This window comes from Bos indicus, chromosome 23, assembly GCF_029378745.1.
Source record: "Bos indicus isolate NIAB-ARS_2022 breed Sahiwal x Tharparkar chromosome 23, NIAB-ARS_B.indTharparkar_mat_pri_1.0, whole genome shotgun sequence".
NCBI lineage: Eukaryota > Metazoa > Chordata > Mammalia > Artiodactyla > Bovidae > Bos > Bos indicus.
The window spans coordinates 39,988,055-40,010,806 of record NC_091782.1 but is presented as its reverse complement, the minus strand read 5'-3'; the positions used below and the strand labels follow the sequence as shown (position 1 = coordinate 40,010,806).

General features: G+C 39.6%; 1 long non-coding RNA gene across 1 annotated transcript in view; it reads left to right on the top strand.

Annotated features, from left to right (window-relative positions):
• Window positions 1–22,752, top strand: part of LOC139179033 (uncharacterized) — a 155,265-nt gene that overhangs the window by 106,098 nt on the left and 26,415 nt on the right. Inside the window, exon 3 of the long non-coding RNA XR_011563466.1 lies at window positions 10,406–10,532. This is a non-coding gene — a long non-coding RNA (uncharacterized lncRNA). The remainder of the gene's footprint in view (window positions 1–10,405; window positions 10,533–22,752) is intronic.

Sequence of the window (22,752 nt, the reverse complement as noted above, 5' to 3'; positions counted from 1 at the left end):
AGCTTTTTAGGTTTTGTATTTTTTTGTCCCAAGGAAATAAATGTTGTCATTATGGTCATGGACTCTTTTAGCTTTAGCGGGCATTATGAAGGCCAACCATGAAAAGTAGGATAAATATCTATTGATTTCAAAAAATAAACAGGACATTGTGCTCCTCTGATCAAGACAGAAAACGAAAGCAATTGCAATATGTCAAAAGAAAGAAGTCATAGCTATTTGGCAAAGGGAATGGCTAAGACAAAGTTGAATCTCTCCAAGAAGAGTTATGTTTGATTAAACTTTTTCCTCTGATTCATCCTAAGAAGCTATTTTTCCCCAAGGCCTGGAGTGGACTTCTGAAGGACACATGTCTGTTATTGATATTGAATTCAGCTTCAGTGCACTATTTTTAAAGCAGTCACAGTCGTAGCTGTATGCCAGTATGTGTATAGCCTTCAGATAAGCAATTGACCGTGAAATAATAGTACATGGCTTTTAATATATACCCTCTGGTTATGGGTGTGCATACTAAACATACAGTATTTTTAAATATATGCCTATACGTATAAACACACAAACCCTGTAAGTTAAAGCTCTCTATATCTAAATGGACTGGCAGCTGCTTGAAATTTCCCCCTCTACTCTCCCGAAGGTCTCAGGTGTAGGATTCATGAGCCAATGTCTCAGCTAGAACAGGTGTCTATCGCTGGGTAAATAGCAATTAGGCCCAAATTTCAGACTTTTTTTTTTCAAATCCCTTTCGGAGGAAAAGCCCAGGAATAAATAGTTGCTGTAACGGCCAGGGGTATTGTGTAGCATTATAGCCTCCAGCTGGTCTATTACATACTATAGACAGGCAAAGAATACGAGCACCTGACAGATGTGTTCTGTTAGCTTCATTAGGAAAGAAACAAAGAAACTCCTCAATTAATAGCAGCGGAGCCAAATGGGGGTGGGGGGGAGCTTGAGGGGAGAGGAATCATAGCCTGTTATTTAAACAGAGTCAGGGAGCCTTTCTCTAGTGGCTTAATATGATTCATTAATAAAAACAGCTTTTTGAATGCCCAGTTTAAGTCAAAAGAAATCACCAGCATTTTTTTTTTCCCCCAGCAAAGGAAGGGCAAAATGACAAATTGCTGCTGTTAAATTCATTTCATGTGGGGATGGCCTTTCTCAAAGATCTCTTAAACTGCAAGGCTGGATGTTTGTCACATTAAGTGGCAGAGCAGTTCTCAAAAATCGACTGTGGCACACCAGGGTCTCAGACGGATGGCCAGAAGTGGCCATCCAATAATTTTATATATCCAGACCAGGAAGCATTTAGTGTTGCTTAAATGAACGAGGATTTTTAAAGTAATGAAATGCGGCTCTTATCCTAATGAAAGGAAAATGTGTCCACAGACTCGCTTTTTCCCTCTTCTTGGAATGGTGTGAAATGCAGGGGAAAAAAGCCCTGTGACAGTGGGTATCACTCTTTGCGAGCAGAAATCGGGTGGTTTCTCCTTTTATATCTCCTTTCCTGAAGATGAACGGTGAACTTACCTATCACATCGTATATAATTGTGAAAGGGTGAGCTGTACATTGTGTTAGTAATATATGAGTTCTGAATGAAAACGGTTCTTTTTCCATGGAAGTTAGAATCTGCTGTAACAACTCAGCTTTTATAATGATAATTCTCCAGCGATGACTTGGTGTGATATTTTTTAAGAGAACACAGTTTGCTACCAGGAGGTTACAATAGACAGTCTGACCCAGTTACCAGTCTTCGGGAGAGAAAAATGAATTCGCTACCTTTTCCTCTTCGTCCCCAGGTCACCGCCACTCAATTTACACAGCATGGAGTGAAAAAGGCTCAGAGGCAAGAACCTAGAGAATTCAGGGAAACAGGTCTCCCTGGTGGCTCAGGCAGTAGAAGAATTCAGGCATAATCAAGGTCGAATGACCACTAATATATTAACTGTCACAGTTTTCCTATATGCTAAGAATTGATGGATAGCAGGATTATAACCATCAAGGCACAAATGGGGGAGAATAGCCATTGGAGCCCTGGAGTAACCTAGGCCAGCAAGGATGGGCTCCAAAATCCAAACTGAATGCTCATCTGTCTAATTGGGGTGTTGTCCCGCCAAAGAAATAGAAATCAAAACATAAATGGTCATGGCCAAAGATGATGGGCCAGGGTCTTTGTGATGGAAATGTAATTGTAAATCTTTATGGCCAACTCAGGCTGTGATGTCTTGATGCTCTTCAATTTTTAAAATATACTCTTGGCTTCTATTTGTATTTTCCCCCTCAAATAAAAGCTGCAGAACAAGAAGGGCTAATATCTGCTCCCAAATGGACAGGAATAAAAAGGAAAAACAGCAAGCTTTCCTGAAAGCAAAGGCATTTTTCACCCCCTAGTCTCTTTGTACACTGCTGATATTTCACATTTGACACAAAGAGTTGAAAGCATGTAGGAAAAAGTTCAGAATGTGAAACTGTTCTGTTTAGACTTTATGTCTTGTGGATCTTAATCTTTAGAGACTAGTAATAGTTGTAGTTTCTTTTCAGAGGCAATTTATAGAAACCTTTGTTACCAAAGGTTGGCAGAGCTTCATTAAATGCACTCATTCCATTCTAAAATCAGATTTCAAAAGGATTCAGGAAATCCACAACCCCTCATGACCACCACCAAAGGATGAGGTCAAAAGTCAAAATCATGAAGACAATCAACTTAGGACAAGCTGACAAATTATCATCCCACCTGTGTATTTGAATCATAAAATACAGTGTACATCAGCTCATTTAGAAAAATGTGCTTTGGATTTTTATTATTTTCCTTTCTCACTTCAACACCGAGCGCCATTTTCCTCTTTCTGAGTTTTAAACAACTCAGAAGCACTGGTGTCCATTTGGTCCCTTGTACTGTAAGCACCTGGCAGCCAGGTATGATGTCTGTGTAATTTCCTTTGCTCATTTGCATGCCAAATCCATGACTGCATTTGATTATCATTTGGTAAAACTGAAAAGTATAGGGTTTCTGGTTTTATTTCTCTTTCACTAGAACTAATGTTTGAAAAGAAAACTTGAAAATAGAGAAACTTTCAAACAGAAAAATGTCTTGCTTATTGAAATGTGTACATGTAGCCAACTGTGTTTGTTGGGGTTTACGGAATTTGCTACAAAATCTGTTGAGATATCTTAATTGGGACCATAATCTGAGAAAGACTTTTCATTCTGTGTTCCTGTGAGCTGAGGAAGAATCCCATTCTTGGAGATGCTTTCCCATGGGGAAATTACTCATTTCCCTTTAGCTGTTCGCTGATTCCTGGGGCCAGATTCAGTTCGATATGTCACAGGCAGGCTCAGACAAATGCAAACGGGAAATGTGTTTTCAAGTAGCTAAGTCTGGGTAGATTCTGCCACTTTCTATACTGTCTCTTGATGTCTCGAACAGCTCCTCATCTGTCAAGCCTGCTGGTTTTAACCTTCCGTTTTGTTGTCAGCAGCTCATCCTATTCTCTCCAACCCTTGAAACCACACAATGGAATTTTATTTGCATTTGGATTTAGAAAAAAAAACTTACAAATCTGTTCTACCATGTTTGAAGTTCCTCTTTGTGATCTTTTCTCCCATTCTCTGCCCTTTAGTTCCTTTAACTGGCATCAAAAAAAAAAAAGAAGAGAGAAAGAATGGACTTTTTGGTACAGCATAGAAACCCTTGGGTCAGCACAATTTTTAAAAGAAAATCAAATAATAACCCCAAGACCTTCTCTTAGAGGGTTAACCTTAAGAAAAAAGAGACATTCATGAGAAAAGAATAAATGCAACTTTAAAAACTTAAAGCAAATTCCATACGTATAAAACAAGGTAAGAGATAAGGTAGAGAATTATCAGCAGCAAGTGTGACCAAGTGTTCAACTTCTCTATAGAGAAAGTACACTTAAATGGATGGGAAAATCTGGGGGTCCCAATAGTCAAATGGCACAGGGTGTGAACAGACAATTCGGAAGAGCAAAGCATTCAAACACAATAATAAAGAAATGCTAATTAATAGGGCAAAATACCTTTCTTCACTTTTGCAAAAATTTTTGAATACTACTATTCAATAAAGTTAAGGGGAAATTGAGATTCTCACATTCCTGATGGTATATAAATTGATCCAGTTTATAGGAAATTAGTTTGTCAATGTTCCAAAACTCCTAAAAATGATCATATTTATTTATCCTGAAATTCCCTTGTGGAAAATATCTGGAAATTATTTAAGTTTTTTAAAATATAAATATATTTATCTCAATGTGAATTTCTATAACAAAACATTGAAAATATCATGTCTGTGATACACATGTACATAAATGGAATATACAACCAGTAAAAATTACACATGCCAAAGGTTTTTTCCTAATATAAGGAATGCTAATGGCACTATATTCTGAGAAAGAAAAATAGAATATAGTATTGTAAATATTTTACTCTCATTTGGCTCATTTTAGGAAAAATCCTCTCCCACTTTAATCATATGTATATATAATATCTAATGTAAAAATATCTTTAAAAGACTATCATAAATGCAGTAAATTGTTAACAGACAAATATTGAGTGGTAAGATTACGACAATAATCTTTTTTTAATATTTTGTATTTTAATTCTTTATAAGAATATGTGTTACTTTCACAATTGAGGGAAAATATGGGTTTAAAGGACTTAGAAAGCTGGAATTTTTTACTTTTCCTACTTTAGATCTTCTGTGATAAATGAAATTTTCTAAATATTAATCCTTAGAAGGGAAATTATTGTAACCCATATGTGTCAAGCGCTATGCTAAGCAATTGGACATATTTAATCTTTATGGTAACCCTGAAAATAGATATTCATCCCTTTTTTATGTATGAAGAACCCCTAACACTCAAAAATTTAAGTATCTTGCCCAACATTGTAAGTATTAGAGCTAGTCTTTGAATGCTGTATTATTTCCACATTATTACCAATGCTAGACACACCTGAAGTGACCTCCCTTGCGGGTTAAGTCATTTATTAAGAAGAAAAATAATTACAAATTTAATTATTTAAGGAATGAGATTAAAATGTGCTTTTAATTTGAGCTTTTGCATTGCCTTGGTTTGTTTTGTTTAGAGATTTAATGAGCAGCAAAAGACTTCAAGAAGTGTCTTTTCTAAAATCAGGCAGTGTTGTTTTAGCTTTTCAAACGAGAGCAAAACAGCTAGCAGTCTATAGGCACCCTTGTTTTCTTTCTACATGCCTCATCTGGCAATACCACCTCTGGATGGAAAATACATCCTTCACTAGTAAAACAGTAAGGCCACACAAAATCTTTCCTACAGACCTTTTCTGTGATACTCTGTGATTGGTCTAAAAAAAAAGATTGTGTAGGAGACTGCCTTCAAGTCTGTTAAGTGACTAGATTCCTCTTTCTTAAGCCTCTTGCACATTTGTGCATCAGAAACAACTCATGGATGTAGGTTCACTTGGGAAGTCTGAGATAGCTTTGCTCCTGTGTTCTTGTTCCTTTGGTTCCTTTGTTACTTAATTTATACCTATGAGAGTGCATGCTCGTTTGCTTCAGTTGAGTCCGACTCTGAGACCCCATGGACTCTAGCCCACCAGGCTCCTCTGTCCATGAATTTTTCCCAGCAAGAAAACTGGAGTAGGTTGCCATGCCCTCCTCCAGGGGATTTTCCTGACCCAGGGATCAAAGTCGCATCTCCTACGTTACAGGTGAGAAACCAGGGAAGCTTCAGTTTATACCTACTGCTGCTGCTGCTGCTTAGTCGCTTCAGTTGTGTCCGACTCTGTGCGACCCCATAGATGGCAGCCCACCAGGCTCCCCCGTCCCTGGGATTCTCCAGGCAAGAACACTGGAGTGGGTTGCCATTTCCTTCTCCAGTGCATAAAAGTGAAAAGTGAAAGTGAAGTCGCTCAGTCGTGTCCGACTCTTAGTGACCCCATGGACTGCAGCCCACCAGGCTCCTCCGTCCATGGGATTTTCCAGGCAAGAGTACTGGAGTGGGGTGCCATTGCCTTCTCCGAGTTTATACCTAACTGACTGCTAAATGCCATTTTAAGTACTTTCCTCACTCTGAGGGCAAAGCTCACAGGTGACTAAAATCACTTAAAGTCTCTGTAAGCCAAGATGCTTCAGGTTTGTTTCTAGGTATGTCACATGCTTGAGCCAGAAGCCAGAATCTCATTCATACCCCCCACCCCCAAAAGAGATTCTACTCTCTCTTCTCTTGACGTTCTCAAAAATTAGAGGAACACAGATTATTCCTCTTGACTCACATATCTTCCCTTGACACTAGGAACAAAGAGATTATAGCCGAACTTCTGTATCCTTGTTAAATTTATGGAATTTATGGATAACTTCTTACAATCAAGGAATGAATGCAACTGGAAAAGTCTGTTTTAATCTGCATGCATGTACTTTGTTTTATTTTTTAAATTTCCTCTTTCATCTTTGCTTCACACACTACCACAAATTATGCTGGTTCTGTTTCTCCAGTGCATTCAGCCAGCGTGCTGCTGTGTCCCAGCTCTCCATGTGGGTTCCGGCATCAAAGCCTTAGGCCAATTTTATTTCATTTGTATTTGCTGTCAGAACAATGTCTTTATTCTAAAATGCCCTTCTCAAATCACCTCTCAGGTGGTTTGATAGAAGCAGCATGCAGCAGAAAAATAATATCTTTTTAAAAATCCATGCTATTTCTTTTATGTTTTACCCTGTGAATACTGAATGCACCGTGCACTTAGTTAAACAGCATCCTGAATTCCATTTTTAAGATGAAAAGTACCTTTCATTTTAAATCTCCCAGAGACAACTGATCTGCTTTCCTTCTATGTGAGGGATTTGGGGAGGTGGGGAGGGGAGGTGGTATTCAAATTGCTGCTTGGCAATAAACAATTTTACAATATCATTTGTTTTAGGCTGCCAGATGACACCTAGATTGATTCAAAAATTCTCACAAAATAAAGATTGAAGTACAAGCAGGGCGCTGACAAGGCTTTAGGATTCCATCGCGTCAAATTAGCATGAAAAGGAAAATGAGGGCGAGGGTGGACTCAACACCGTACCATCTTGCCTAAGCACACTGTAATTGTTGGATGCTTGTCGGACAATGCCTCTCCTTCAACACACGCATTGTAGGATGTAAAAGGGAGGGAGAGGAAGAGATTTAAGGAGAAATTGCAGTGAGCTGGCAGGTAGTGGGCAGGGGATCAATCCAGTTTGTCACATTAAGGATTGTAAAGAATCCATCTCAGAATGACATTGATGATTCAGGGTATTAAGTGAAGTTCAGAATAAGACAAACCGCGGCAGTAAGCTGAGAAGTAAACAGGGAATTCAGGCCCAGAGCATGCTGAGAGAGGGGAGACCAGGCACAGCACTGTGGCCGGTTCTGAAAGGCTGTTTGCAGAGGAGTTAAGGCTCTTCCCCTTCCCCTCACTGTTTCTTTCTGACCATTTCGTCAGCCACCCTCAATTACATTTAAACCGTCAGCAGTTGGCCTTCGCAGATGTCAGTCACCTGGATGCTAAGGAGAGTAAACTGTTGTGCATACTTGTGTCTGTGTAGGGCTGTGGGCAGGAAAACACACACAATGCACAGCCCAAGTGTATTCCTGGAGAAGTCTCGGTTGTGAGCCCAGCAAATGCAAACACCCCACATCTGCCATCCCTTCCTGCTTCTTCAGAAACAATTGCTCATTAACCCCCATCAGCCCCACAGAGGGGTGTATACTCAGACATTCACCAATTACTTTGACCTTCTCTGTCTATCCATCTAGGTGACAATTCCTCTTTCTCCTTCATTGCACTTATCCTAATTAGCAGGTATATATTTATTTGTGTGCGTGTTCAGTTTCTGTCTTACGTCCTAGGGTGCAAGCCCCACAAGGCATCTCATTACCACTATATCCCAACCGCCATGCATAGGGTCTGGCACACAGTAGGCCTTTGGTAGCTATATGTGAAATAATGAATGAATGGTTGGATAGATGAGCACATGAATAAAAAAAAATAGATTTCTAGGAAATGGAATATAGCACAAAGTTTAGTCAGTCATGTTCGACTCTTTGCGACGCCATGGACTGTAGCCTACCAGGCTCCTCCCTCCATGGGATTTTCCAGGCAAGAGTACTGGAGTGGGTTATAGAGTTGCTATCTTATAGACCTGGTTAGGTCACAGAAGAAAAACATTTTGTCATGTTGCTTCAGTTCTGAAGTTTTCTCATATTTTAACATCTCTCAGATGGAATGGATGTTTATGGATCCTTAAAATTTTAATCTGAAGAGTTTCCTTTCTTAATAATGCATAATATAATGGTGCATTTTACAATGACTGCTATCTTAGAAGAGTTATAATCACAAACCATAGCCAAATAAAGCAAATAAGAACACCCGTATGGATGCTGTCCCTCATAAGTTTTCCAGGGTTCCTGTAGACCCAGGTCTATCAAACTTTACATCAGAATCACTTTGTCAAGACACACATTTCTGGGATTGACCCAGAGATTCTGATTCAGTAAGTCTAAGGCAAGGGCCAGAAATCTGCAATTTTAAAGCCTCCCAATATTTGGGGTCCAAGTAATCCTCTGCCCCATTTGATAAAACATTTTAAAATGCTTCTCCATTCCTAGAAAGGCAACTGGAAAGTTTTCTATAATTCTTTACAAATCACTGAAGATCTAGTCTTCAAAAAAGGACTAACAAGTATTGACCTTTATTATTTATGTCTTCCTGCCCAAAGTCATTCCCTCCTGTTCCTATGGAAAGACACATTTAGTAATTAGTGAACACATCAACTAACTATGGGACAACTAGAAAAAGCAACTGTAGTCCAGGTTGGACATTGTCCTACAACCAATTCATATTAGAAAGTCTAGTTGCTTCTCTGGTGGGCAGATGGTAAAGAACCCACATGCCAATGCAGGAGACCTGAGTTTGATCCCTGGGTCAGGAAGATCCCCTAGAGAAGGAAATGGCAACCTGCTCCAGTATTCTTGCCTGGAGAATCCCATGGACAGAAGAGCCTGGCAGGTCATAGTCCATGGGGTCACAAAGAATCAGCCTCTACTGAGCAACTCACACACATAGTATCTGAACCACGTAACATATCCATGAAGCCATATTTAAGTGCATTTGCAGGAGATTATTTAGCAGTTCTCAGGTGAACAGGGCTGAGATGGAGTGTTCTCTAAACAGGAGGACTCACACATGCAAAGTAGGTGAATGTGGATGCCACTTCAAACCTTCTTTGGAAGCAGAGGCAATCAGTAATTCCAAATTAAAATACTGATGCCGCTTTCTTTTTGCAAAAGCTTTTGATTTGTTAAAGCGGGTATGCAACGAATCTCTTGTCCTTTCCTCGTAACAACTCATAAAAATGAGAACACTATGTGTGATAGGAGCCTCTGGGGCCCCCAGTGGCCCTCATCATGCCTGTGTGATCTGTGCCCCTTGAGTGTGGGCTGGACCTGGTGGCTTGCTTCTAATGAATAGAGGATGGCAAAAGTGATGGGATGTTACTTCCAAGATCAGGTCACAGAAAGACCTGCTTGCATCCTGCTGCTGCTCACTTGCTCTCTCGCTCCCTTGCTCTGATGAAGCCAGCTGCCACACTGTGAGCAGCTCTAAAGAGAGGTCCACATGCAACTGAGAGAGGCCCCTGGTGAACAGACTGCAAGGAACTAAATCCTAAAAACAATCACATGAGCGAGCTCAGAAAAAGACCTCACCCCACAGCTCCCAAGTCAAGCCTTCGAAGGAGACCAGAGCTCTGGTTGATGGACTGACAACAAGCTTATGAGAGATGCTGAGCCCAGAGGCATCCAGCTAAGCTGGGCTCAGATTCTGGATCCAAGGAACCTATGGGATAATAGATGTTGTTTAAGATGTGCAGTTGGGGGTAACTTGTTACACAGCAGTAATAAATAATACAGTACTCTTTTTTGTATTTTTGCCTAGAAACACATAATATCCTTAAGAGGTAAATAGAGCAGGTGTTTTTAAGCCCATTTTACAGATGGGAAACTGAGTTCAAGGACTTTGTTACCCGAAAAGGTCATTTAGCCCAAGTAGTTACTCCTGAGGCTCAAACCTAGACGCCAAGCTCATTCCTTTCAATTACATTTTCAAGAGTATTAGATTAAGAATCTGAGAATGGAATTCTGATCCTAGCTATCTGGCCACCGAGTAGCTCGATTAACACATCTGGATATTAGATTCTTTGTGAATATAATAAGGTTATCGGGAGTTGGGAGTTGCTAAAGTCTCTCTTAGCTCAAAATTTCTCCATTTTATAAAAGGAAGACAAACTAGGTAACTGAAGTTGTTTCCATAATTAGGGGCAAAAAAAGAAAAACCTTTCTGTCTCTCAGTTCTGAGCTCTGTCCTGTGTTAAGCATGCTATGTTGTTCTGATTTCCAGTACTGCCAACCCCAGGAGGTGTGTGGACCTTCATCATCCTACCTTTGAACTTCCCCTTCAGGGACAGTCTCCTGACACGACCTGCATAGATCCAGCGATGCCCAGCTGTGGGGCCTATAAATACCAGGTGACATTTATTTATTTATTTATTTATTTATTTATTTTTCCAGGTGACATTTAAAAGGCTGATTTTTATTAGTAGGTTCTACTTACCAGAACATTGAGTTGCCCATGCTCAGAAAAGCATAATCTCATTTTTGTAACTTCCTTCTTTTAGTTAATACCTAATGATTTGGGGAGTCAGAGGCATCACCAAGAGAAAATGAATATGTAATATATTGCTCGAGTATTCTTTGAAAGGACTTCCCATTACACGATGAGTTAACAGTGCGTTATTGGAAATGTGACTACCTTTGTTGTAAATGATTTTTTTTTAATCTACACACAAGAGGAGTGGGAGAGTAAATGTACTGTGCCATTATGAACCTGTCAGTCACGTACGGATGAGACATCAGCTCCATCTAGAACAAAATTTCCTGCCACTCAGAAATCATGTTTCCCTTTAATCTGTTATTCTGATCTGTACTAACTAGATTTTTGATGGACAGATGAACTTAGGAAATTTTTAATATAGTCATTTTCTAAAAAGCTAAAACTTGAAACCAGATTTTCTCTCTGGTAAGAATTAACCTTCATTATCCAATGTCCATTTCCATAGTTTGTTCTACTCTTACCCATCTTACCATGACTAAGTAGCTAGTGAGACTCTGCAGAGACATTCGGAGAATAGACAATCTGCTTAAGATTGTGGCCAAATAATTGCTGGTGGCAAAATTAAGAGTGAGAAAGTACACTCTGGCACTACAGCAAATAAATACTAAATTTATCTACTCACAGATGCAGACAACAATGCATTTTAAATCCTTGTTTTCCCTCAGGCAGGATAAAGATGGATAAATAAATAAAAATCAGCCATACTGTGTCCAGGGCACAGAATTTTTTAAAAACTGTTTTTCATGGGATGGCATCCTAAATTAAAAGAAACAGCAACGATTTAAAACACAAATGGCGGACCAAAATGAACTGATGAGCAAACAGAAAAAAAGAAGTAAAATAAAAGACATTTAAAAAATTATAGAAAACATTATAATTCACCTAAACTAGGAACAGAGCCATCATCTTAAATAGTAATAACCCTAGAAGTTTCCTTACCATTTATACTTTCTTTTGTAGACCCCTTACCCAACTCCCACCCCTATTGAACTGCAAGTTCAGTTCAGTTCAGTCACTCAGTCGTGTCCAACCCTTTGCAACCCCATGAATCACAGCATGCCAGGCCTCCCTGTCCATCACCAACTCCCGGAGTCTACCCAAACCCATGTCCATTGAGTCGGTCATGCCATCCAGCCATCTCATCCTCTGTCGTCCCCTTCTCCTCCTGCCCCCAATCCTTCCCAGCATTAGGGTCTTTTCCAATGAGTCAACTCTTTACATGAGGTGGCCAAAGTATTGGAGTTTCAGCTTCAACATCAGTCCTTCCAATGAACACCCAGGACTGATCTTCTTTAGGATGGACTGGTTGGATCTTCTTGCAGTCCAAGGGACTCTCAAGAGTCTTCTCCAACACCACAGTTCAAAAGCATCAATTCTTCAGCGCTCAGCTTTCTTCACAGTCCAACTCTCCCATCCATACATGATTACTGGAAAAACCACAGCCTTGACTAGACGGACCTTTTTTGGCAAAGTAATGTCTCTGCTTTTCAATATGCTATCTAGGTTGGTCATAACTTTCCTTCCAAGGAGTAAGTGTCTTTTAATTTCATGGCTGCAGGCCCCATCTACAGTGATTTTGGAGCCCCCCAAAATAGGGGCTAGTACAATTTGGTGAATGCTACCTTCAATACTTAGAATTTCAAAAGTAACCTCTTTGGCAAAGGTTATATATAATTTGAGGCTTTCCAGGTGGCTCAGTGGTAAAGAACCCACCTACCAATGCAGAAGACTCAGGCTTGATCCCTGAATTGAGAAGATTCCCTGGAGGAGAAAATGGCAACCCACTCCAGTATTCTTGCCTGGAGAATCCCATGGACAGAGGAACCTGGTGGGCTACAGTCCAAGGGGTCAAAAAGAGTCAGACATGACTGAGCACACATATACTGTTTGTTCTCCCAAATCAGTAGGGGTCACCCACAAGTAAAGAACACCTTTTTAAACAAAGCAACTACTTAACATCTCAAAACATTTGCATATTTCAGGAAGTTTTAGCCATCTGTCTCAGAATGGGGCATACTTACGATTTAAAATGCCTTTGTTACTTACCTGAAATTGAAATTTAACTGGACAACCTGCATTTTTACTTTCTAAATCTGACAACCCTATCCCGAAGTCCTGAGAGGAAGCAGAACAGGTAGCCAGGTAATTGATGCAGGGCTGAGATCAGAACTTAAATCTCTAGACACTTAACCATGAGCACCTTCCAAAGAGGAACCTAGGAGGAAAGTTTCAGCTAAGCCAATATGAGATGCAATTCATTAACCCAAAAAAGTAATGAGTCAGGAGGAGAAGGGGAAATATACCTTCCCAACTGGCCAAGGGAAAAAAATGTAAGGCAGCTGCAACTGCTTGAAAATTATTTTAAAACAACAAATGTCTCATTTTCTGAAAATGTCTCTCCAAAACTCAGTTCCTGAAACCCAGATTTGATTATTTTTACAAAAACTTTGACCATCACCTCTGTGAATTCCTAGGAGAGGTCAGATCACTTAGAAGTCACCAGAATCCAAAGGTAAGATCTAGAAATATGAGCTAACAGAAGATAAATATTCAGCACCATGGACAGAGGTTGTTATTGCCATAGAGGAGGCATTCTCCTTTTCACTGTTCTTGATATTGTGACTTTTCAAAAATTAGCTTTTCCCTCTGTGAACCAGCTTCATGTTCTCTCTAATTTCCAATCAGTATGATGGGTTGGCTCACCACTTTGGCATATAATGTTTTCAAAGAGATGTTGACACCAATACCCAAGGTACCTTCTATCACAACTATAGGCCCTTCTTTTGGTCTGCCTTTGCCCCTCTCCAGACCCTTTTCTCATTTTTAAAATTCTCTTTCACTTTATTTATTTGTAATAAATAAGCCTTTTGATTACTTATTTTTTCCCCATCCTTTTTTCCTTTTTTAAAAATTCTTTATTCTATCCCTTGTCATGTACCTTGTGCAGTCCTAATGAGGACCCTCATAACTAAAACAATATTTTCCTTAAGTAATCAAGATGGCATAGAAGAAATAAAGGCAAGACCATAGAAACACTCAGTGGATTAGTTGTTGCCAGGGGCTGAGGGTGAGGGGTGGAGTTAGCTACAAAGGGAGGAAGGTGATGAGACTCTACTATATCTTGATTGTGCTGGTGGTTACACAGTGGTACACATTCATCAAAAGTCATAGGACTGTATATTATAATTATACTGCATGTAAATTACTCATCAGTAAACCAGATGATTTAAAAAAAAATGACATCAGAGGAAAGAGTGATATATGTTTGATAACTTCAGGCCAGATCATGGTCAGTCCTGCCCACTTGCATTAAGGCATCAGCTGAATTGAATTCATTATGTTTGCTCTGGAAACTTCATTTAGAGAGGGACACTCGCAAACTAAAAACAATAGTCACCAACAGCTGTTGGTGTTGGTGACTATGCATAAAGGGTTAGACCTTTCTGTGTGTCTCCAGAAGGCAGAACTCATACCAGTGAGTGGAACTGAAAAGAATATGGAATTGAATTATCTAAGAATAGAATGGGTTGCCTTTCTAAGATAAGGGGGAAGTTATTCAAGTAGTAGCTGTATAACATTCCATCAGAGATTTTACCAAAGAGATTTGGAGTTATAAGGGAGGTTAGACTAGATCTCAGCTAACATTCCTACAATGCTCAACTCTGTGAAATTTACCTGAAGTCCCATTTATTTGTGCTGCTTAGTATCCCTTCACAATGGGTTGCTTACACAAAGCAGTTGAAGGCACACTTTCTGGTAAGCAATCATGGCTTTTCCCCTTAGAAGACAAAAAATATATATTTATTATTCCAAATTAATTCTTCATTACATCAGTAATTGTTGCCTTTAAATAAGAGGAACAATATTTGCATTAACTTTATTAAAAGTACATAACAAGTTTTTTTGTGAAATGATCTATTAAGGACTTAACTTGAAATTAAGGACTTGATTTGAAATCTTAACAATGACATTCCGCTAGCCACTAGGTTTTTTTCCCTTTTTACTTCTGTGGAAAATGGAGTCATTAACCTTCTATTCTCTAGAATTCCAAAATAAAAATTTTGAATGTTTAACATTTCCCAATGGATCTGAGGTCCTTTGATGCAATCTTTAAACTGTCATAAAATTGTCAGTGGTAGGGACATTAAACTGTTGCCCTTCTAAGATTAGTATCAAAAACAGGATGGTCTTTTCCTTAAGTTACCTACTCATTTTAAGTAAATAAGTGGTCATTGCTTTAATATTAAAAGTACTTGAATGACAAACAACATACACAAGTCTCGGAACAGTCATGTGTTTAGATTTGCACAGTACTACATTCTAGAAAAATCACTGCAAGAAATTTTAAGGGCTCTGAAGAAATCAAGCTTCTCTAAAGAAACCACATATGTCATTTAACCTTTGTTCTGGATATTTTCCTGTAAACTAAGTATATGAATATTGGCTAAAGTAACTTGTTATTTTTAGCAGTATATAAGTTACATAAAAAACCAAGTCTGGGTTTCTTCCCTAATTGTTCTATATTGTATATATCTCGTTCATTATGAAATCTAGCCAAAATTTTATTACAAAACATTTTTGCTCTGTCTTTAAAAGTTTTAAAGTCCTATTAAGGATTCAAACCAAAATAGAAACTTTCTGGAAGGAGATGAGAAAGATGCAACTTTTGTTAAAAATTCCAGACACCGTGCAGGGGAAAATCTAACTGTTACTTATAACTGAGTTAAGTAAAATACAAAAATAAATGTAAAAACAAGAAAAAGAAACAAAATCAATTAAGGCTCTTAAAATTATAAGCTGCATGGCAGCAAATTTCAGGTTTGTTAGTTCTTTTTCCTGGAGTGGAATTTCATATACGGGATATAGGACTCATTGAATATTATTTGAGAGGTGTAGGCTTTCTCTCCCTTGTTATATAAACATATAATATAAAACTCTATTAAGCAATGGCATGAGCAATGTAAGAAGCAAAATACAAGCTCAGTATTCACTCTAAAGCCATGGTTTTCGAACATGAGTGTACATCCAGATTACCTAGAGAGTTTGTCAAAGCACAGATAGTTAAGCATCACCCCTAGAGTTTCTGATTCAATGAGGCTGGTGGGGTTAGAATTGCCCAGATGATGTTGATGCTGCTAGTCGGAGTCATATTGAAGAACCACTGCCCTACAGAGAAGATAAGGGTTACCCCAGTAGCGGGAAGCACACTGGTGTGAGAATCATGAAATGCCAATGCCAAAGGCAAGAATAAGGGTGAGATATTGGGAGAAAAGATGCCTATCTGAATCCCAACTTTTAAAGCATTGTTTTGTTTTTTTTTTTTCATCTATAAAATGGGGATAATGATAACTCCAATGTCATTAAATTATATCAATAATTTAAATTACTTGGCACGATGCCAGGATTTTCTCACGAATCACTAGCTAGAATTATTAACTGTGATTTTAGGAATGACACATGTAAGTTACAGTTTCAATAGAAATAGAATGTTATATTAAACAATGTTTAAGAACTTATTACTCTAACACTCTGATTCAATATATTTTCCATTTTCCTTATTTAACACAATTTAATATTAATAAAATTTAAGATATTTTATGCTCCACTGAGTGATTTGGAGACACAAAATTAAGGGTAACACAAGCTCCCTGCTCGTGCCCTTGAGAGGCTTCTAATCAGGTTGAAGAGAAAGACCACATATACATGAAACAGTGAAATAATAATTATGATAGTATATGATGAAGTAACATAGTTAGTGGTTCAGACAGTTCATAAAAAAAATGTAGGTTCTCCAAACTTAAAAAGGAACTTGGGCCTTAAGCTTCATACTGAAGGATATGCATGATGACAATAATGAATAATAATTGCTTAGTTCTTTTTATAGCTGTAATAATATAATAACAATATAGTAATGTAATATTAATCATTTTGCACAGCTTTCAGGAAAATCTATATACATTATTTCAGATATTATCCCATCTCATAAATAAGAAAAAAAAACAAGGCTCAGAGATGTTAAGTCATTTGACCACAGTTACGCAGATAATATGGTGGGAAGTAAGAATCATTCTCTGGAGAAGGAAATGGCAACCCACTCCAGTATTCTTGCCTGGAGAATCCCAGGGATGGAGGAGCCTGTTGGGTGCCGTCTATGGGGTCGCACAGAGTTGGACATGACTGATGTGACTTAGCAGCAGCAGCAGCAGCAGCAGCAAAAATCATTCTCAGCTCTTCAGTCATCATATACTCTCCATTATACCAGGGAATAGATGGCAATTTAATGAAGGGCATGGAAAAAAAAATGAGCATATGATATTCAAGGAATGGGTTGATATATCTTGACCAGGAGATTTAATTTAGTAATCAGTAGCCCCCAAGTTAAGTTAGAGCTAGAATTGGGTAAGGCAGATGGTAATTACGGGAACCCTTAAAATTCATTTTGAGGGTTTACATTTTGGTTTGAGGTCAGTGAGTTAGTATTGAAAACTCACTGGGTACAAACTGGATTTAAGGAAAAGCAAGTTAATCTTGTTCATTCATCTACTCTACTCAACAATAATTTATTGGGCATTAAGTGCCAGGTTTTGTGCCAGGTCCTGGGACTACAAAGATGAATAAGATACGGTCCTGTCTTCAAAGAGGGTGGGAGAGAAATGTACAAAGGTGGTGAGAGAGAAATGTACATTAAAGATTACAATGTCATGTGACAGATGTAATACTAAAAGGAGAAATCAGTCGAATGCAAACCTACATTTGCCTTTCAAAAGTTTCATTTATAGTGTGTTCTCCATTTAAGTAGATTTAGCATTAAATCACAGAGAAGGCAATGGCAACCCATTCCAATACTCTTGCCTGGAGAATCCCATGGACAAAGGAGCCTGGTAGACTACAGTCCATGGGGTCGCTAAGAGTCAGACATGACTGAGCGACTTCACTTTCACTTTTCACTTTCATGCATTGGAGAAGGAAATGGCAACCCACTCCAGTGTTCTTGCCTGGAGAATCCCAGGGACAGAGGAGCCTATTGGATGCTGTCTATGGGGTCACACAGAGTCGGACACAACTGACGCGACTTAGCAGCATTAAATCAGTTACCAATGAGTGTCTCTAACTCATGTGAAAAAACTCCCAGTTACATTTTGGTATGACTCCTAGGATAGCAGATAAATTTCTACTTGAGGAGGAATGAAATTCCTCCAAAAGGGCAAGGGAAAGAGCAAGAAGGACTCATATAATGTGGGATACTTAAGCTGGTTCTTAGAAGATGAGCAGAAATACATCTAACAGACTAAGAGAAAATGCATCCCAGGCATTGCAAAGGCCTGGGGCCCTGAAATAGCCCATCCTATTAGGAGATTTGCAAGAAAGTTGCTTTTGCTGGTGTCTGGACTCTGGTGATTGCAATAAAAATAGATAGTAAATAAGTATGCTTCTTAGAGAACTTAAATGCAATTATCTACATCAAATGCCTAACAATCTCCCTGGCACATCCTAGACCCTCAATACATGTTAGTTCTTTCCCTCTGTCTTCACTTCACACCCATTTCTGTTTTAAAGATACACATAGGTTTGAATCAAAACACTTACCTTTTTATTCACTGGTGTCTTAACTCAAAAATGGTAGATGTGATTGTGACCAGATGCTTAAAAACATCTACCACTATCTAAACCTTAGAATTCTCTCCGTGAAGGGTGATCCTTGGAAGCCCCAAAATGCAGATTCCTAAACCACACCCGCAGAATCAGAATCTTTGGTGATAAGTCAATCCAAGGCATCCTGAAGAATGCACGCTCCACAGAGAAGTCTAATGTGCAGCCAGGTTTAGGAATCACAACCAGAGCTCCAGGAATTCATAAAAATCCTCCAGTTGTGGAACACTACAGTCACATTGGCTCTGTTGTTTAGTCATTCAGTCCTGTCTGACTCTTTGTGACCCCATGGACTGTAGCCCACCAGGCTCCTCTGTCCATGGGAGTTTTCCAGGCAAGAATACTGGAGTGGGTTGCCTTTTCATTCTCCAGGGGATCTCCCTGACCAAGGGGTCAAACCCTGGTCTCCATGTCTCCTGCACTGCAGGTGGATTCTTTACCAGTAAACTACTTGGGAAGCTCATAAAACCCAATATTTACTTATAAAAATTAGTTGCATTCATGGAGAAAATATTCAAATATATATATACACAGACATACATATACGTACACATATATCATGAGAAATGCTGGGCTGAAAGAAGCACAAGCTGGAATCAAGATTGCCGGGAGAAATATCAATAACCTCAGATATGCAGATGACACCACACTTATGGCAGAAAGTGAAGAGGAACTAAAAAGCCTCTTGATGAAAGTGAAAGAGGAGAGTGAAAAAGTTGGCTTAAAGCTCAACATTCAGAAGACGAAGATCATGGCATCCGGTCCCATCACTTCATGGGAAATAGATGGGGAAACAGTGGAAACAGTGTGAAACTTTATTTTGGGGGGCTCCAAAATCACTGTAGATGGTGACTGCAGCCATGAAATTAAAAGACGCTTACTCCTTGGAAGGAAAGTTATGACCAACCTGCTACTGCTAAGTCACTTCAGTTGTGTCCGACTCTGTGCGACCCCATAGACGGCAGCCCACCAGGCTTCCCCGTCCTTGGGGTTCTCCAGGCAAGAACACTGGAGTGGGTTGCCATTTCCTTCTCCAATGCATGAAAGTGAAGAGTGAAAGGGAAGTCGCTCAGTCATGTCCGACTCTAGCGACCCCATGGACTGCAGCCTACCAGGCTCCTCCGTCCATGGGATTTTCAGGCAAGAGTACTGGAATGGGGTGCTATTGCTTTCTCCGATGACCAACCTAGATAGCATATTGAAAAGCAGAGACATTACTTTGCCAACAAAGGTCCGTCTAGTCAAGGCTATGGTTTTTCCAGTGGTCATGTATGGATGTGAGAGTTGGATTGTGAAGAAAGCTGAGCGCCGAAGAATTGATGCTTTTGAACTGTGGTGTTGGAGAAGACTCCTGAGAGTCCCTTGGACTGCAAGGAGATCCAACCAGTCCATTCTGAAGGAGATCAGCCCTGGGATTTCTTTGGAAGGAATGATGCTGAAGCTGAAACTCCAGTACTTTGGCCACCTCATGCGAAGAGTTGACTCATTGGAAAAGACCCTGATGCTGAGAGGGATTGGGGGCAGGAGGAGAAGGGGACGACAGAGAATGAGATGGCTGGATGGCATCACTGACTCAATGGACGTGAGTCTGAGTTAACTCTGGGAGTTGGTGATGGACATGGAGGCCTGGCGTGCTGCGATTCATGGGGTCACAAAGAGTCGGACATGACTGAGCGACTGAACTGAACTGATACACATATATATATTTGTAGTCCACTTTAAATTTTGAGAAAAAATTTGCATTTCATGAAATGTGAAAATCTGACATTTTATGTCCAAGTTTTGATGACTTTTGACAAATACAAATTCCACATCACCCACACTCCATTAAGATATGTAACAGTTCCATCACCCTAGAAAGTTCTTTCATGCTGCTTCTTAGTTCATCCCTACTCTCTGCTACCCAGAGACAACTCTCTTCTGATTTTGATCATTAATGATTAGTTTTGCCTGTTTTATTTTATTTTTTTTTTTTTTTTCAGCACTTTATTATTTTTTTTTATTTGATAAATTTAACGCCTTTTATTGCCATACCTCATTTTACTGTGCTTTGCAAAATATATACATGTTTTTGTTTTTGTTTTTTTTCCTTGTTAATTTTCTGTTTAGTTGATCTATCCATAAGTGTGAGTGGGGTATTAAAGTCTCCCACTATTATTGTGTTATTGTTAATTTCTCCTTTCATACTTGTTAGGATTTGTCTTACATACTGTGGTGCTCCCATGTTGGGTGGATATATATTTATAATTGTTATATCTTCTTCTTGGATTGATCCTTTGATCATTATGTGGTGACCTTCTTTGTCTCTTTTCACAGCCTTTGTTTTAAAGTCTAATTTATCTGATACGAGTATTGTGACTCCTGCTTTCTTTTGGTCCCAATTTGCATGGAAAATCTTTTTCCAGCCCTTCACTTTCAGTCTGTATGTGTCCCCTGTTTTGAGGTGGGTCTCTTGTAGACAACATATGTAGGGGTCTTGTTTTTGTATCCATTCAGCCAGTCTTTGTCTTTTGGTTGGGGCATTCAACCCATTTACGTTTAAGGTAATTACTAATAAGTATGATCCCGTTGCCATTTACTTTATTGTTTTGGGTTCGAGTTTATACACCATTTTTGTGTTTCCTGTCTAGAGAATATCCTTTAGTATTTGTTGGAGAGCTGGTTTGGTGGTGCAGAATTCTCTCAGCTTTTGCTTGTCTGAAAAGCTTTTGATTTCTCCTTCATACTTGAATGAGATCCTTGCTGGGTACAATAATCTGGGCTGTAGGTTATTTTCTTTCATCATTTTAAGTATGTCTTGCCATTCCCTCCTGGCTTGAAAAGTTTCTATTGAAAGATCAGCTGTTATCCTTATGGGAATTCCCTTGTGTGTTATTTGTTGTTTTTCCCTTGCTGCTTTTAATATTTGTTCTTTGTGTTTGATCTTTGTTAATTTGATTAATATGTGTCTTGGGGTGTTTCTCCTTGGGTTTATCCTGTTTGGGACTCTCTGGGTTTCTTGGACTTGGGTGATTATTTCCTTCCCCATTTTAGGGAAGTTTTCAACTATTATCTCCTCAAGTATTTTCTCATGGTCTTTCTTTTTGTCTTCTTCTTCTGGAACCCCTATGATTCGAATGTTGTAGCGTTTAATATTGTCCTGGAGGTCTCTGAGATTGTCCTCATTTCTTTTAATTCGTTTTTCTTTTATCCTCTCTGATTCATTTATTTCTACCATTCTATCTTCTAATTCACTAATCCTATCTTCTGCCTCTGTTATTCTACTATTTGTTGGCTCCAGAGTGTTTTTAATTTCATTTATTGCATTATTCATTATATATTGACTCTTTTTTATTTCTTCTAGGTCCTTGTTAAACCTTTCTTTCATCTTCTCAATCCTTGTCTCCAGGCTATTTATCTGTGATTCCATTTTAATTTCAAGATTTTGGATCAATTTCACTATCATTATTTGGAATTCTTTATCAGGTAGATTCCCTATCTCTTCCTCTTTTGTTTGGTTTGGTGGGCATTTATCCTGTTCCTTTATCTGCTGGGTATTCCTCTGTCTCCTCATCTTGTTTAAATTGCTGAGTTTGGGAGTCCTTTCTGTATTCTGGCAGTTTGTGGAGTTCTCTTTATTGTGGCGTTTCCTCGCTGTGTGTGGGTATGTAGAGGTGGCTTGTCAAGGTTTCCTGGTTAGGGAAGCTTGTGTCGGTGTTCTGGTGGGTGGAGCTGTATTTCTTCTCTTTGTTCAGTCGCGCTATGGGGAGGGAGGGAGGGATGCTGCAAACAAATGACACTGGCGTGCGCTCGCAGTGCCTCAGCCACACTGGGTCTGCCCCCGCTCACGGCGCGTGTAGCCTCCCTGCCCACACTGCTCAGGCTCTAGGTTGTTCCGCCGGGAACAATCCGAGGCTGGTCCTGGGTTGCATGCACCTCCCAGGTCCAAGCCGCTCAGGTTCAGGCACTCAGGTAGTCCTCAGAGGCACAGACTCAGTTGGGGCTGCGTTTTGTGCTCTTCCCAGGTCCGAGCAGCTCAGGTGATGAGGTGTTTGGCGAGCGCCAATGCTGCGACTTATCGCCTCCCCGCCACTTGGTTATCTGGATGTAAAACTGGCGCACCTTCTCAGGCAGATGTTGACCGTCCAGACCCCCAGTAAGTTTTAGTTAGCAAAGAAGCCAGTTTTATAGATAATGTCTCTCTGGGGCTGCGATTGCCCCCTTCCGGCTCTGGCTGCCTGTCACCAGAGGGGGAAGGTTTGCAGCCGGCTACCTCTGTTTAGTCCTTTGTTCCGTGCGCGGGCTGGCGGTGTCTTAGGTTAGGGCTGGCTTTTCGCATGGTAGATATCCCACAGTCTGGTTTGCTAGCCCAAATTATTTCGCTCAGATAGTGCTCAGGGTATTCAGGCCAGATTCTTACTCTCAGCGATGCAGCCCGCGCCGCG